The sequence below is a fragment of the Colossoma macropomum genome, unplaced genomic scaffold (genome assembly GCF_904425465.1).
Source record: "Colossoma macropomum unplaced genomic scaffold, Colossoma_macropomum, whole genome shotgun sequence".
Classification (NCBI taxonomy): domain Eukaryota; kingdom Metazoa; phylum Chordata; class Actinopteri; order Characiformes; family Serrasalmidae; genus Colossoma; species Colossoma macropomum.
This window is the reverse complement of record NW_023494808.1, coordinates 6,736,136-6,753,590: the sequence shown is the minus strand read 5'-3', so window position 1 is coordinate 6,753,590 and position 17,455 is coordinate 6,736,136.

The following is a 17,455-nucleotide window of genomic DNA, read 5'->3' as shown; positions in this document are numbered from 1 at the left end:
TTCGGACACACAACATGTCCTTGCAATCTGATCTAGTACTGGCCATGATGAGTCTGCCACTGTGAGATGTTAGTCACATTTGTCATTAATATTGTATCATAATCAAACCTAATTATCGACTAATTGTCCTGATTAGGGTTTATACACCACAGCGCAAGCTCATATTAATTGATAATCCTCCAATTAGTTAATAATCAGGTTTGATTTCAATCTGAGCTGCAGCCTGAAGAGAGTCCCAGTTATGTGGAAAACATCTTGTGTGGTTCCTGTCCCCAAGAAAATGCAACTGACAGCACTGAATGACTACTGACCTGTTACACATCCTACTTAATGAAGACACTTGAAAGGCTGATGCTAGAGGATCATGTTCTTCGATTTCTCCAGTGCATTCAACACCACACAGCCTGTGCTGTTAGGGGAGAAACTACGGCTGATGCAGGTGGATGAATCCATCATCTCATGGACAATGGACTATCTGACTTGACGTCCTCAGTATGTGCGACTGCAGGGCTGTGTCTCAGACAAGGCTGTGTGCAGTGTTGGGGCACCCCAGGGGACTGTGTTAACTCCACTCCTGTTCAATCTGTACACCTCTGACTTCAGGTACAACACATAGTTGTGACATTTGCAAAAATTCTCGGATGACACGGCCATTGTGGGGTGCACAAGAATGGACAGGAGGATGAATACAGGAAGCTGGTGAAGGACTTTGTTGACTGGTATAAGCTGAACCAGCTGCAGCTAAAAATCAGTAAGACTAAGGAGATGGTGCTGGACTTTAGGAAGTCCAAACCTGCCTTGTCACCAGTCACTATTGATGGTGTTGATGTGGAGGTGGTTGGGACATACAAATATCTGGGTGTGCACTCGGACAACAAGCTGGACTGGAGCTGTAACACTCTTGCGGTGTACAAGTGAGGCCAAAGCGGTCTATACTTCCTGAGGAGGCTGAGGTCTTTTGGTGTGAGCACTAAGCTCCTATGGACATTCTACCAGTCTGTTGTAGTGAGTGCTTTACTCTACGCTGTTGTGTTCTGGGGCAGCAGCATTAACAAAAGTGCTCTGAACAAAATAAACAAACTCATTAGGAAGGCTGGCTCTGTTGTAGGAGTCAAGCTGGACTCTCTGGAGGTTGTGGCAGAACAGAGGATGCTCAGCAAGCTGTTAGCCATCTTGGACAATACCTCACACCCTCTGCATGCTACACTGGATAAACGGAGCAGCTTATTCAGTGGCCGTCTGTTACAGCTGCGCTGTGTTAAAGAGGCCGTGTGAGATCTCTCTTACCTACTGATATAAGGCTCTACAACGAGTCTCCTTACTGCAGAGATGGTACTGATCTCCTGCTGTCTGAACTGAGCTGAACCACATCACTGTATCTCCTCTTCGATTAATACACAATGCAATATATCAAAACAATTACTGTAATGACATTTTCACTATGCACTTTACACTATAATATTGATGCAACTCAGTTGTCTATAATATGTGCTTTTAGTTTACCTCATACCACTCAGTGCCTGCTGTCTTGTAAATACAGCGAATCTGCCTCATATACCATGTAAATGTGTAAATAGATATATTTTTATTTTATTTCTCTTGCACTTTAAGTTATGTCTAGATTTATTTCAATTTTCTATTTTTCTGCATAGTATATGTAAGTTCATGTGCAATTATATGTCTTGCTACTGAAACACTGCAATTTCCCTCCAGGATCAATAAAGTTCTATCTATCTAAAAATTGAGACTCCTCTTATGCAACTATGAGTTTCCCGAAGAATTCAGGTTAAATTCACATGTTTCTGCATATCTTTACACTGCACTGTTTAATCAAAAGCTTTGAGTTGAGGGTACAAGGTGGGTACCAGGAGTCATGACCGTAACTAACTATTAGGACGTAAGGTCTGGAACTCGGGAGTTTCAGAGAAGTTTAATGTATTTCTATTCATAAGACTTTATGTGGAAACACTGACGTTCTGATAATGTGGCAGTCTACTCAGAAGCACAGTCACGGGTATCACAGAAGTACCAAATCATATAGGGATGGAATATTTATTACATGCTGCATTTTAAGATGAAACCTTATTTGTTTTCTGTCAGCACTGTCACTATGTCTTGGCTGGTTAAAATCATTACATGCTCCACCAAGCTTCACCTTATTTTCTCAGCCCTCCAATCACTGCTTAGCAACTGTTGCTATCTGTCAATACCTCAAACCTTCAATTAGTTGTCACCACCAATCATGTTCATAACTAGCATGCAGACAGCGATGTCCTCAGTAGTTTTATGAGATTCAATGTGGAAACAGCGATGAGACTGTCCAATCAGCAGAGACTGGTTATCAGATGACCTCAGAACAGCTGTGGTTTGGCCATAGACTTCATCACCCACATTGTTTATCACAGTAACACTAACCCAGAGTGACTCAGACTCCTTAAGATGTACGATTATTGCAGCATACATACTATAGGCCAACAAATTACATTGCTGTGATATACATGAGATGGTATGAGTGTAATTAACAGACTATGCTTGTAAAAGGCAAACATCATGGTGTAATGTTGCTATCCAAGTCAGCATGCTTTAGTCTAGTTCCAGCACCTGCTCAATTTAGGCTATAAGCTCCAAATGAAAAAAAAGGTGTGTTTTATGGTGTGCAATTATGGACGAGTAAAAAGGAGAAATTATTTGGTTAAAAAATGATCTGGTGTAATAATCATATTTGGCAGTTAGTTTATTCACTATGAAGCATTAGTCAATTTTCTGTCAGATGGACCTCACATTTTGATTTTAGTAACAGCCCTAATACTGGCTTTTTAATTAATGTAGAAGTACACTAAATGATACAGCCAGAAGAACTAGACTGATGCTGTTGCACTACTTTTAATACACAAACATCAAATTAACGTTGTTAGCAATATTACTGAATGCAATCTGTTATGCAAACTGATAAATGCTTAAAACTCATACACAAATGAATCTGTCAAAAATTCCCCACACTGAAGGGCTTTGTTCCACCTCCTTCTTTGCCATCTGGAGCATTCAAGCTTCATTGTCTGTTGTAATTGTGTGTCAATAACTACATTTACATTCACACAATAGCCTAAGGTTCTTAGTTTAGTCTAATAAACTGGACTAAACTAAAATGTGTACATGATGTTTTAAAAAGCTAATTTCTAATAACCCCAAAAATAGTCATTAATGTTCAGGGCTGTCCGAGTGCCAAAGCAAACACTTACCTCCAGCAGATGGCACTCTCTCTTATTTTTCTCTCACTGTTTCATGGTCGGTGGTGCTGATGGGAGGATCATTGAAGAAAGAGGAACTAAACCAGCATAAAGGTCATATGGAGTCATACACAGTAAGACTGAAGAACCTTTGGTCAAAGTATAATCCATTTCTATGAACTTCTGTTTAGGTGAACATGCTTATAGGCTCAGTCATGAACAAGATAGGGTCTTCCCTAAACGGGCTGCCACAAAGCTGAAAGCATATAATTGTGTAAAATGTCTTTGTAGTCTTTGTATGCTGTGGCATTTATATTACCCTTCTGTAATGGAACCAAGGGGCCCAAAACCTGAAAAACGGCGCCAGGCCATTATCCCTCCCCCACCAAAGTTTACTGTGTGTTACTGTGCGCACTATGTATTCTGCTAGATAGCGTTCACTTGTCATCTACCAAACCCAGATTTGTCCATCAGACTGCCAAACTGGGGGGAGGGTTACTTTAAAACTGTACTCAAACAGATTACTGACTACCTGTTAAAATTTAATTGTCCCATGGATTACTATATTCTATATAATCTGATTACTTTCTCTTTCTTTGGATTACTTTTCATTTTACAGGCATATAACTGAATAAAAACAAGAGAAAATTAGTTATAAATAGTGTTGATTTTTTTTTTAACAAGAGGAGTTTACACATGAAAACTCACTGCTTGAAACAATTACAGGTTGTAGGTTACTTAAATATTAAATACTAAAAATAAATACTAAACATTGACAAGGCTTAACTTTTGTTGTGCCTTGTGTTCCCACTTTTTTAAGTCAAGAAAGCTGTTTAAATTATGTCAACTGCTTGTGGGTTGGGCCCCTGTGTATGTGCGCGTAAATCCCTAAGGGATGATCTGGGCCTTCATCTGCTTTACTGGGCCTACATGGCAAATACACGCAGCCTCAAGGACATGGAGGAAACCTGAAGCCCAACAGATTCACTGCCATACCCGGTTAGGGAGGATAAACTTGGGCTTGACAGGTGTGAGTGGTGACATGGGCCAGGATTTTGCTGATGCAGTGTTTTTTTCCTGATGATGATGACTAAGCCCCAGTTTCCCACCATGGTCGATTTGCAGTCAAAACTAGCAAGAGCCTGCTCCACTGAACAGAAACATGGTCTACCTCCCAAACTTTGAGCTGGTGGAGCTGAGCATGACAGTTTGGCACGCATACCCAATGTTCAAGAAGGCTGTACAGGAGGAGCAGGTCTTGAACACTTACTGAGCATGATACAGCAGGAGGATCTGATACAGCACATGAACGCTGCACCAACCATGCTTCAAGCCACTATCTCGAAGGCAGAGAGGACAGAATTCATCCATGGTGTGGAGATGCTGCAGCAAGTAACAGCGCCATGCAGCAGAGGAGCTCAAGGAGTAGAGGGTGTTCCGAGTGCCCACCCAAGTGAGTGATGGCAAAGCGACTTGTGTGCTGGTGCTGCAGGATGATGGTACACAGAGTCCATCAATGCCACAAGCCAACTTCAGCAGGGGAAGCGAAAACCAGCCAGGAAAATTGGCGGCTACTGCAGACCTTGGGTCAGGTTCAGTGTGGACAGGGGACAGCTTCCTGTTCTAATGGACAGTGGCTCGTCAGCATTGCAGTTGCATCCAGACATATTCCTTCAAACCAAGTGCAGCAAACAAGCAGCGACACTGTCAGTATCAATGAAGCAGTAGATAATAAAGAAATTAGTAATCAGCTGAGTGCTGCTTCTGCCTCCACTGCCTCCAGTATCACTAAACATGGCACTGTGAGCTGTGAGGAGTACTCTCCTCTCCCTTGCACCGAAAATACTGAACGACAGGGGGCAGAGTAGGACAACTCTACTGGGGCTACATGCCGCTCGCCACACGTGACCGTAAGATAGAAAAGAAAGACATTTGCTTTTATTGTTGCAATGATGTTGCTAGTGTTAATATATAGTTGTGGTTATTAGAGTAAGTGTGTCTGAGAAGGGTGGGATTTCTAGTGTTTACAGTGTGTTAGATGAGTCATATGTTGTGTACTCCTAGGTTAGCCCTTGCCGTGTTTCATGTGGAGATAGCGCTGGGCATTTCCTTGCTTAGTTGAAATGCCTGTTTCACAATAAAAAGCATTCCTCTGTATGTGCAATGTTTCCCGTGTTTTCTTCTAAATCAATGCTAATTTTCAAAAGTGCTTACTTTGGTCCTGAGCAAAACATTCTAATGACTGCTTGGCAAAGATCAGTCTGTGCCTTCTCCACACTAGCAGTATAGAAAAAAGCATGACTAACTTCACACTTCATGATGAGAGGCAAAGAAAGGAAGGTGTATTATTTATAGAGTGTGAGAAATTAACAAACAAGAATGATCAGAGCACACACTGACCATATTTAAAGCTATGTAAAATAATCGTCATCTTTGTTCAGTTTAAATCTCAAGTGTTTTCTTGCTGTCAGCTGGCCAAATGGCCTTATGGTGATTTTTTTATTTTTTGTTTGGGCGTTCTAATAAAATATCTGATGAGGTAATGTAGCTGTATTCTCTGCTCATCTGTGACTAAAGATTTCACAGAGATCTGACAACCAAATATATTATAGACTATAATATGACACAAAACCCAGAATACAAAAGCACAGTTACCTACAATGATTGTAGCTTTCATCTCACAGTTAAAACACTGATCATATTACTGTACGTGTTCAGTTCATTTAAATTGCCATATTTACAGTGATCAACACTAGAATTATGATCATTGATCATTCAGGGCTGTGTCAGTGCAGAAATGGTCTAACATGTCAGGCGTTTCTCTCATTGCTTAATTTGGTATTTGGTCAGTGATGCTGGTGGGAGGAGCCAGGACTGAGAGCAAGGCCTTATTTATAGTATGAGCCGGTGTGAAAAACAATAAAACACAAATATACAATAAAACGTAAACAGAATATTTCAGTTAACATCAGGCACACATTATCAAATGGTTAAATAAACAAAATTATTAACAGAAATGAAACAAGGCATAAATTGCATACAAATGAGAAAAGGCCACTAGAAGGAAAACAGCAGTGAGAAAACCAGAGAGAGCGGAAACAGACACAGCAGTGCAAGAAGAGGCAGAAACACACCCAGAGGACTATAACAAAGTTATTAAGAATAATAATTTAATCTAGGAAAAGCGGATTTGAATTTCTGTGAACTTCAGAAAAAGATCTTTCAGTTCAGGATGAAGATCTTCCTCTTCACCTTCTACCTGATCTCAGGTAATACGTCAGCAAGTGCAGTTATTTATTATTGTTAGTTCCTCTATTGGAAACTATAGTAGTTCTGTGAGCTACAGTTATGTTTATACTGCAAGAGTGTAAAAGTACAGAAGACTCAGTGAGGTTCTCACATGTGAGACTTTTTTTTATTAGCAGGCCCAGTGTGCTGCTCTGATGTGTTTGGCTATTCAGGAGGAAGTGTCACTATATTAGATGATCTGCGGTGGGATGTAAACAATACAAGATATATTTGCAAGATGGAACAAAGTGGCTGCCTAAATATAATAAAGGATCAGACAAATAGCAAGTTCGTTAATGGTGGGAGATTCAAAATGTATGCAAATACAGCAGGCAACCTTACAGTGTTGATCAGAGAGCTGAACCCACAGGATTCTGCCGTGTACAGATTTGGAGTTGGGAATGAAAAACATAAGGACATCAAGCTGACCGTTCAGAATGGTGAGACACTAAACTGTTTAAAGTATTAAATGAGTATTTAAAAAGAGTGATGAGACAGCACTACTGCATAACTATGAACCCATCCAGGACAGTGTGTGAAGTGCAAAAATAAAAATGCAGTGATTTATACATTTTTGACCTGTATTTGAACAAAAAGAGTACAAAGACAATAAATATAATGTTTTATCTTAAGTTCAAACAAAAGCCCTGTATGGCTGCACAACTGGAGACTTGTATAACAGGACAATGGGAAAAAAAGGATTAATTGGTATCATCAGTCCCTAAATGTTTAAGTGCTGTTAAAAGGAAAGGTGATGTAAGACAGTGGTAAACATACTCTTATCCCAACTTTTTTTGAATGAGAATATGTTTAAAAAGGTAAAGCAAAATATTGCGTTTTGTGCCGTTTTCAATTTAATACTGATCAAACAGAATCACTCCTTTCTGTTCCTATTAGCATTTCACATTCAGTCCCAACTGCTTTGGCACCAGATTCTTAATCGATTAACTGTAGTTTGTGTGTTTGTTTTTGTGTGTTTATTTAATTGACAGATTCTTGTTGTGGGATCCTAAAAAAAATTAAAGCTTATCTGGGAGAGACGGCCACCATCAAATGTATCTATCCGGAGGAGTTTACAAAATACTCCAAGTACTTTGACAAATTTGATGATCTCTCAGTTAAAAAGCTTATTTCCAGCAAAATAGAGTCTCAGAAAGAGCAGAGAGGCAGATTCTCCATCTTTGATGACAGAAGATCTAAAGTCTTCAGTGTGAACATCAGTGATGTGAGAGAAGATGACGAAGGAGTTTATTCCTGTGGAGTGTGGAGGAGAAACATGTCAGTGGGTTATAACTCCTACTTCTTTGACATTCATCTTCAGGTCACTGGTGAGATTCAAAAAATTTGAAGTTCTGAAAATTATTTTAAACTCTGAATTATGACATTTTCACTATTTATCTTCGAAAGTTTGTGACTTCATTGTTTTGAGAAGTCGTTTGAGCTAACGCCTGTTTAAGTTTCAAATCAAATGTTATACAGTACATAGAGTGTATGAAGAAGAGGCTTTAGGGTCAGAGTTTGATGGTATAGTTTTGGTTGGTGTAGATAACACCACTACCTTCCACGCAGGAGACTGGGGTTCAAGACCTCTCTCCTGGAAGTAAAGAATTCACAATACACAGTACCTGATCTCAAAGAGAAAGATTGCAGCTTTCAGTAGATTATGTCTGTTTTTACACTTATAACAGTTGAACATTGTGTTGTCTTTCTAACACACAAAAAAAAATCAACTACACTACCAGAAAATCCAAGTACGACTATGGAACCAACTACAGGTACAACCGAGTGGACGACATCAACAGCACCAGCAGCAGCAGAAACATCTGAAGAACATCTCAGTAAGAACTCAGTCATTATTCATAACTCTCTCTTTCATTTTCTATTCATGTTAAATATGTTGCAGTTCAGTGCTTTAAGGCTCCACTAGAAACTTGAAAGAGATGTGGAGCAGAAGGGTTCTTTTTTATGGGTGTCAGGATGCTGTGGGTTCTAAAGCCCTTACTATGCAAAAGACATCCTGAGGCCTTCAAACCAAACAGAAACTGACCAGTGACACTTATGTACTGTGACAGAACTAAGAATAAACTGTCTGTTAGGGTTTCAAATAGTTATGAATACATTATTACATATTTGTGATAAAGTAAAAACATTCTGAACTGACTGTAATACTGAGTGTTTGGCCTGTTCTTGTCTCTGTGTCTCTCATCTCCAGGTTCCTCTGTCATCATCACTGTATGTGTCTGTGTGGCTCTGTTGCTGATTGGAGGAGCAGCACTGATCGTCTACAAACTGAGAAACCACATGATACAGGGTATGCGGATTACTAGTTTACATCACGTCCTTTAGTCCACCATTCAAACACTAATGCTGAAGTCGCCCTCTAGAGGAGAATACACACAAATGACTGATATGTTTAGCTTTTGTCTTCTTCCACAGACTCAGCCTTGACTGGTCAGAGAACAGATCAAAAAAGTGAGTGAAACTAATCTCTGTTGTTAAATTAAGGCAACAAAATTAATGTCAAAAGTGTCTTTTCTGCACCTCAGTATAAAGTTCACTATATGTGAGCAGCAGAATGTTTCTGTTTAGCTGTATTAAGTGCCCTCCTCTGATTTCAGGATGATGATGTTTATGAAAATGTTCCACATGGAAATCGATACGACATCAGCATGGGATCCAGTCCACCAGAGCCCAAACCCCAACCCCGACATATCAGATTTAATCTATGAGATCCCTGATCCAAACACCAACCAATCAGATTCTGACTATGACAACATGGATGAGCACACCAACCAATCAGATTTAATTTATGGGAATGTGAACAACAGCAGTGGATGAGGGGGGGTATTCCACAAAGCAGGGTTTCTCAGCTACAATGTAAGAACCAGTGATAACTGCCCATAGAGGCAATGAACATTTCTTCTCTTATTGGTCACAGCTAGACTTTTGATTTGAGTTGTCTGAGAAATTTACCAAATACACCCAAATTCAGTCAATTTACTTAAACAACCTCTCCCCATGACGACCCCCCCCCCAATTCTCAGTCTCAGACTTATCGTACAAATAAAAAAATAAATTAATTAAAAAAAAAGGTTGTGCTTTCTTTTCGGTTTAATGGCCTGTTTTTATCCAGTGTAAATGTACTTGTCTAAGATTGGATGGAGAGTTAAATACATATACATACACTGTATTTCCAAAAGTATTCACTTGTCTGCCTTCACACGCGCATGAGCTTGATTGCCATCCCATTCTTAATCCATAGGGTTTAATATGATGTTGGCCCACCCTTTGCAGCTATAACAGCTTCAACTCTTCTGGGAAGGCTTTCCACAAGGGTCGGAGTGTGTTTATGGGAATTTTTGACCATTCTTCCAGAAGTACATTTGTGAGGTCAGACACTGGTGTTGGACAAGAAGGCCTCTCCGCTCTAATTCATCCCAAAGGTGTTCTGTTAGGTTGAGGTCAGGACTGTCAAGTTCTTGTGCAGGCCAGTCAAGTTCTTCCACACCAAACTCGCTCATCCATGTCTTTATGGACCTTGCTTTGTGCCCTGGTCTGCAGTCATGTTGGAACAGGAAGGCTGTCCCCAAACTGTTCCCACAAAGGTGGGAGCATGAAATTGTCAAATCTCTTGGTCTGCTGAAGCATTAAGAGTTCCCTTCACTGGAACTAAGGGGCCGAGCCCAACTCCTGAAAAACAACCCCACACCATAATCCCCCTCCACCAAACTTTACACTTGGCACAATGTAGTCAGACAAGTACTGTTCTCCTGGCAACCGCCAACCCCAGACTCATCCATCGAATTGCCAGATGGAGAAGCGTGATTCGTCACTCCAGAGAACACATCTCCACTGCTCTAGAGTCCAGTGGTGGCACTTTACACCACTGCATTCGACGCTTTGCATTGCACTTGGTGATGTAAGGCTTGGATGCAGCTGCTCGGCCATGGAAACCCATTCCATGAAGCTCTCAACGCTGTTCTTGAGCTAATCTGAAGGCCACATGAAGTTTGGAGGTCTGTAGCGATTGACTCATGGCGACCTCTGCGCACTATGCGCCTCAGCATCCGCTGACCCCGCTCTGTCATTTTATGTGGCCGACCACTTTGTGGATGAGTTGCTGTCGTTCCCAATCGCTTACACTTTGTTATAATACCACTGACAGTTGACTGTGGAATATTTAGTAGCGAGGAAATTTCACAACTGGACTTGTTGCACAGGTGGCATCCTATCACTGTACCATGCTGGAATTCACTGAGCTCCTGAGAGCGACCCATTCTTTCACAAATGTTTGTAGAAGCAGTCTGAATGCCTAGGTGCTTGGTTTTATACACCTGTGGCCATTGAAACGATTGGAACACCTGAATTCAATGACTTTGACGGGTGGGTGAATACTTTTGGTAAAACAGTGTATAACTGTTAAATTGAGAAGCCTTATTGCTTTATCGGTTAAAATGTGTTACATTTCTAAAGACTGTTTCTTTAAATATGTTTGCAACTTCTTGTATTTAGTTATAAGCTATCAAAAGCCTAACCTCTAGCTTTTCTCTGTCAGTATGATCTCCAGTTGTTTTGCTATAGATTGAATGCATTTAATTTTCAATAAACTTATAAAATCGATCATGGAATTGTTTTCTGACTAAAAAGATTAAAAAAAAAAGTTGCCACCTATACACTTTTGTAAGCTCCCTACCACCACCTCCCACTACAAGATAGAACTCTAGCAGTGCTCCCTGTCTTGAAGAGCAAAGAGAAACTTAAATGTTTAAGCTCTATTGCAGAACATTTAGAAAGTTTTTCAGAAGTGTCTTTGTAATCTGAATTAGTACTGGCCATGGTGGTCATTGCACTGTGAGACATTCCAATCACATTTGTCATTAATATTGTACAAACAAAATTAATACTGATCATCAACTAATAGTCCTAGTTTTTTTTAGCTTTGTAGTATTTTCAGTGTATTAGAGGTGTACACTCCTCATATGTTGTGTCCACCTGTGTTAGCTTTTGCCATGTTACATGTGGGAATAGCGCTGGGTATTTCCTTGCTTAGTTGAAGTGTCTATTTACCACTAAAAGAGCATTTGTCTGTATGTGCAATGTTTCCCCTGTTTTCTTCTACACCACTGCTACAATAGTTTCAAAAGTACTCATCTTGGCCCTGAGTACAACATTCTAATGCCTGCTTGGCTGTATATTACAGTTTTAGCACTCAGCAAGGATCCTAGAGAACAGAAAGTCAATAGAAAATGTGCCATGATAATATGCTGATGCCTTATGCTAATCATTTAATTTTTATTTAATAGTAAGCCAGGGAATTAACCACCACCAGATTTCTTGCATTTTCAGCTCACAGACACTCTAGACTAACAACTTCTCAAAAGGTGTATGAGCTGACAACCGATTTCAGTCTGTATAAGAAATAGAAATGCCAAGTGTAATTTTAAAAATGACCAAATCCTTTGCATTTAAATGTCAAATAATGGCAAGACAGAGTGGCCTATGGTCTTCTAAAAATAGCAACATATGGCCTGTGTGAGTGTCTCATAAATACTTTACATACTTTTCAACTGTAATAGCATTTGACGAAACGTAAACTAAAATTAAACTAAACTCAGCTACAGGAAAAGTACCCTTGGGTTATAAGAGTTAAATAAATGAAGATTAGTTTGTCTTGCAAGCTGTGGGTTTGGAGCAGTATATGAAAAAGCATGACTCACTTCACACCTCATGAGAGGCAGAAAAGGAAGTTGTATTATTTATAGAATGGGAGAAATATCAAATGAACAACAACGATCAGAGCACACACTGATCACACATTAAACTATAAAAAAAAGAACAACCCTCATCTTTGCCTCCTGAATCAGCTCAAATCTCAAGTGTTGTACTACTATGAGCAGGCCAAATGGTAAAATGGCATTATATTGATTTAAAACGATGTTGGTTGGGCTTTTTCAAGTGTCTGGTGAGGTAATGTAGCTGTATTGTGTCCATCTGTGACTTTATAGATAATACTCTAACATCTGCCATCTAAATATATGAGAGGCTAAAATATATAAAACCCTGAATACAACAGCACAGATACCTACAACTGCAGCTTTTATCTCAGTTAAGACACTGATCATAATACTGTATGTATAAATTCATTTTTCATGACATTTATAATGATCAACTCTAGAATTATGATCATTAATCATTCAAGGCTGAAAGTGCAGAAAGAGTAACATGTCAAGTGGTCTTTATCTCACTGCTTAGTTAGTGGTTAGTGGTTCTGGAGGGAGGAGCCAGGACTGAGAGCTAGGCCTTATAGTGTGAGCTGGTATGACATACAACAACATACTTATACAATGAAAGCATAAATAAAGTATTTCAGTTACCATCAAGTATGTGGCTAAAGCAAACCAAATAAACATTATATAATACAAAAATTCAAACAAGGCATAAATTGGATACAAATAAGAAAAAGCTACTAAAGAGAAAAAGTAAAAGAAGAAAAAGTAGCAGTGAGAAAACCAGACACATCGGAAACGTACACAGCAGTGCAAGAAAACACACCTACAAAGGACTATAACAAAGTTATTATTTTTTTTTTTCATTCTAGAAAAGTGGATTTGAATTTCTATGAACTTCAGGATGAAGATCCTTCAGTTCAGGATGAAGATCTTCATCTCCAAATATTTCAGGTCAGATATTTAACTTTAATCACACTTAATACAACAGCAAGTGCAGTTATATATTACCGTTTGTTCCTCCATTGGAAACTATAGTAGTTCTGTGAGCTACAGTTAAGTTTATACGGCAAGAGTGAAAAGTACAGAAGGTTCTTTGAGGTTCTCGCATGTGTGAGACGTTTCTTTTTCTGATCGACAGGCCCAGTTTGCTGCTATGTGTTTGTCTATTCAGGAGGAAGTGTCCTTTTATTCTATGATCTGCAGTGGGATGTAAACTCTACACAGTATATTTGCAGGGTGGAACAAAGTGGCTGTGTAGATATAATGGACCAGACTTAGAGCAGAGTTGTTACTAGCGGAAGGTTCATGATGTATTCAAATGTAGATGGAGAGTTTCTACAGTTGATTAGAAATCTGAACCAACAGGATTCGGCCATGTACAGATTTGCAGTTGGGAATGAAAAGTATAAGGACATCAAGCTGACCGTTCGGAATAGTGAGACATTTTAACCTGTTTAAGATGCTAGTTTCTAAAATATTTATATTAAAATAATGATATAAAAATGAGTCACTGCTATCAAACACACTGAGGTTTAAATCACTAGTACTGAACTGATTAATGAACTGTAATTTGTGTATCGTTGTTTATTTGATTGACATTCTTGTTGTGGGGGAATTAAAAAAAAAAGCGCTTCTCTGGGAGAGACGGCCACCATCAAATGTAACTATCCAGAGGAGCTCAAGACAAACAAGCACTTAATCAACCTCATTGATCAAAATACTATTAAAGACATAATTTACACGGGAATAGAATCTGAAAAGGAGCAGAAAAACAGATTCTCCATCTTTGATGACAGAAGATCTAAAGTCTTCAGTGTGAACATCAGTGATGTGAGAGAAGATGATGGAGGAGTTTATCTGTGTGCAGCGTGGGTGTGGAGGAAAGAGAAGTCAGTGGGTTATTACTCCTACTTCAAAGAGATTCAGCTACAGGTTACTGGTGAGATACATTACCTTTGCATTTGCTTAATTCTAATGTATCACATTTTGAAAATTAATACAAACTCACGATCATGACACATTCTCAGTATTTAATGAAATGTGACTAGTGAGTTGACACTCGTGTTTAAGTTTTAAATCAAATATAAAACATGCAAAGTGTAAGATTCAGAGGAAGTCACATGATCTTTAGACCACAGAGAACAGAGGAAATGACAGTGTCTAAGGTTAGTGTCAGTTTGGTGGTGTGGTTGGGGCACTTCTAGTGACAAATGGGCCAACTATATGAGAGAGAGAGAATGAGAGACAGAGAGTGGTCTACATGGTAACAATATGTCTCCCACCTACCCAATGCACATTATGAAAGTTGAATCATATTTAGATTTTTTTTAACAAAAAAAAAAATCAACTGCACTACCAGAAAGTCCAAGCACAACTATGGAACTGACTACAGCTACAAACTACTGGACCACATCAACAGCAGCACCAGCAGCAACAGTCACATCTAATGAAGAACATCTCATTAAGAATTCAGTCATTATTCATAACTCCCTCTTCCATTCTGTATTCATGTTAAATGTGTTTAGGCAGGAGTTTGGTAGTTGAGGCTCCACACCAGGAGCTGAAACTAATTTGGAGATGGAAGGTTCTTGGTATGGTGGGTATCAGGATGCTGTGGGATCTAATGCCCTTACTTTGCAGCATGGTCTCATGAAGCCTTCAAACCAATCAGAAACTGACCAGTTGCACCACTTTACTGTGACCCTTCTGTGAATAAAGTGTCTGATAGGGTCCCAAATAGTTAGTACATATTTGTGATTAATGTACAGTATCTCACAAAAGTAACCCCTCATATTTCTGCAAATATTTATATATATATATATATATATATATATATAATATTTTCATGGGACAACATTATAGAAATGAAACTTGGATACAACTTAAAGTAGTCAGTGTACAGCAGTAGATTTACTGTCCTCTGAAAATAACTCAACACAAAGCCATTAATGTCTAATTAGCTGGCAATACAAGTGACTACACCTCACAGTGAACATGTCCAAATTGTGACCAATTGTGTCATTGTCCCTCCCTGGTGTCATGTGACTCGTTAGGGTTACAAGGTTCCAGGTGTGAATGGGGAGCAGGGCTGTTAAATTTGGTGTTTTGGGTACAATTCTCTCATACTGGCCACTGGATATTCAACATGGCACCTCATGGCAAAGAACTCTGAGGATTTGAGAAATAGAATTGTCTCTCACTACAAAGACGGCCTAGGCTATAAGAAGATTGCTAACACCCTGAAACTGGTGTTACAGCGGTTTTCCTGGACAGGTTCCACTCGGAACAGGCCTCGCCAGGGTCGACCAAAGAAGTTGAGTCCACGTCTTCAGCGTCATATCCAGAGGTTGGCTTCAAAAAATAGACACATGAGTGCTGCCAGCATTGCTGCGGGGGTTGAAGAAGTGGGAGGTCAGTCTGTCAGTGCTCAGACCATACGCCGCACAATGCATCAACTCGGTCTGCACGGCCGTCGTCCCAGAAGGAAGCCTCTTCTGAAGCAGACGCCCAAGAAAGCCAGCAAACAGTTTGCTGAAGACAAGCAGTCCAAGAACATGGATTACTGGAACCATGTCCTGTGGTCTGACGAGACCAAGATAAACTTGTTTGTTTCAGATGGTGTCCAGCATTTTTGGAGGCGCCCTGGTGAGGAGTACCAAGACAACTGTCTCTTGCCTACAGTCAAGCATGGTGGTGGTGGCATCATGGTCTGGAGCTGCATGAGTGCTGGCGGCACTGGGGAGCTGTGGTTCACTGAGGAAAGAAATTCCAACATGTACTGTGACATTCTGAAGCAGAGCATGACCCCCTCCCTTCGGAAACTGCGCTGCATGGCAGTTTGCCAACACAATAACGACCACAAACACACCTTCAAGATGACAACTACCTTGCTCAAGGTAAAGGTGATGGACTGGCCAAGTATGTCTCCAGACCTAAACCCAATTGAGCACCTGTGGGGCATCCTCAAGCAGCAGGAGGGAAGCTCAAGGTGTCTAACATCCACCAGCTCTGTGATGTCATCATGGAGAAGTGGACAAGGATTCCAGTAGCAACCTGTGCAGCTCTGGTGAATTCCATGCCCAAGAGGCTTAAAGAAGTGCTTGATAATAATTGTGGTCACACAAAATATTGTCACTGAGTACAATTTGGACATGTTCACTGTGAGGTGTACTCACTTGTGTTGCCAGCTATTTAATGGCTGTGTGTTGAGCTCTTTTCAGAGGACAGGAAATCTATACTGGTATACAAGCTGTACACTGACTACTTTCAGTTATATCCAAGTTTCATTTTTACAGTGTTTTCTCATGAAAAGATGTAATATAATATTTGCAGAAATGTGAGGGGTGTACTCACTTTTGTGAGATACTGTAAGGACATTCTAAATTGACTAATACTGAGTATTTGGCCTGTTTTTTCTCTGTGTCTCTCATCTCCAGGTTCCTCTGTCATTATCACTGTGTGTGTCTGTGTGGCTCTGTTGCTGATTGGAGGATCAGCACTGATCGTCTACAAAGTGAGAAACCACATGATACAGGATATGCAAATGACTACTTTACCTAGCAGCCCTTAATTCCCCTATTTGAAAGTTACACTAAAGGCGCCCTCTAGAGGACAAAGATGGAGAATATTTTAAATATGTATGGTTCACATTTTTAACATTATCTTTTTCCACAGACTCAGCCTCAATTGGCCAGAAAACAGAAAAAAAATGTTTTTTACTCACTTTATGTAATATATAGTATCTTTTCCATATCTCAGAATAAAATCTGTTATATGTGGACTGCAGAATGTTCCTCAATGATCTACCTGTATGCAGTGTCCTCCTCTGACTTTAAGGCAACAGAGTTTATGAATGTTCCACATGGAAAGCAATACGAAATCAGCATGGGTCCAGTCAACCAGAGGCTAAACCCCATCCCTGACATATCAGAATTAATCAATGACAACCCTGATCCAAACATCAACCAATCAGATTCTGACTATGAGAACATGGTTGGCAATGCCAACCAATCAGATTTAATTTATGGGAATCTGAACATCAACAGCAGTGGATGGGGGGGGGGTGGTATTTCACCAAGCAGGGTTTCTCAGTTACAACATAATAAGAACCAATGATAACTACCATTAGAAAAGTCCATAGCCTCTTCTCTTATTGGTCTAAGCTTGAGTTTTATCTTGGGCTGTCTGAAATATTTACCAAATACCACCAAA